Genomic DNA, 1,215 nt, shown 5'->3' with positions numbered 1-1,215 from the left:
TCTGTCTTTTCTACCAGATTCTAGCAGCCCGACCTGCCATGAAAGCCTCGGTGAACATCTGTAGAAGGACTGAAGCTCCCGTGTGCGTGGGACCTCTCACGAGGGCGTCGAATCAAACCACAGCCTATCACCTGCCTTTTCTTTATCTTCCCATTTCAATTTGGTATCTTTACTGTGAAACATCATTAGGGGAAAGTAAAACTTCACTTGGATAAACGAGGTTTGCTACCAAATTATAGGAAATGAATAAACATATCCCCGGGGCGTTCAGCTACCAGCAGGTGAGGACACGTGCTACTCAACAGACGTTTTACATTATAATTTACTTACCGACCTTTAGAAAAGGAGAAAATGATATTCTAATAATTCTAATCTCTGAAGATTGTCACTGCAATAGATTCCTTGCTCAGAGGTCCCCCCCTTAGGACTGTGGATATGCTGTACGGGTATTAAGACGCCTGAATCAGGACAGGAGCTGCTTTGGGGCCATGAGCTTCACTGTAGAAGCACTGTTGTGTATTGTCACCTGGAAGGGGCTGGAGAACTGTCTCAGTGTGGGATTCGTCAGAGGCCAGCCTTTGGAGTCGTGTGGCATTGTGGTGACTTGCTCCTGAGTCAGACGGTGCCCTGAGAGAACTAAAACTTGGGAAATTTTCATTTCGATTATGATTCAAGAAAATGAGTTGCTGTTGCTCGTTGTAAATTCATTTATGGGGTCAGGCTCTCCAAACTGGGAATACTGCTGATCGCATAAAAATGAGTGGAAAACCAGCCTCTGTGATTCCTCATCACGCAGGCCTAGGATACGTAGCGAGGCCTGAGCCTGGGTGGTGTGGATCTGAGCTGTGCTGGGATGGAGATCACTTGGCAGGTGAGAGTCCCTGCTGGGCCCAGGGCAGCTGTTCCTCTGCCTCCGCTCCCTTTAGCCCAGGAGTTCCTGGATTCCAGCCAGGCTCTGCCTAACCCTCACTGTGACCATGGTGAGGTTGCTAAGTAGATTGGCAGATTAGGATTCCCAGTTTTTGGAGGAAGAACCAAACCCCAGGCAGCTAACCAGTGATAGAATCCAAACCTGATTTTCTTTACAGAAAGGCCCAGACCTGCTGGGCTGGAAGTAGAGGTTACAGTCGAGAGTGGAATTCTCCTGGGTCTCGTGACCGATGAACACCCATCAGAGTCACAGGGCTTGGGTTTCAGATGCTGAGGAAGATCAGC

Source organism: Marmota flaviventris, chromosome 3 (assembly GCF_047511675.1).
Source record: "Marmota flaviventris isolate mMarFla1 chromosome 3, mMarFla1.hap1, whole genome shotgun sequence".
Classification (NCBI taxonomy): Eukaryota; Metazoa; Chordata; class Mammalia; order Rodentia; family Sciuridae; genus Marmota; species Marmota flaviventris.
The sequence above is the reverse complement of the archived record's forward strand: the minus strand, read 5'-3'. Positions refer to the sequence as shown.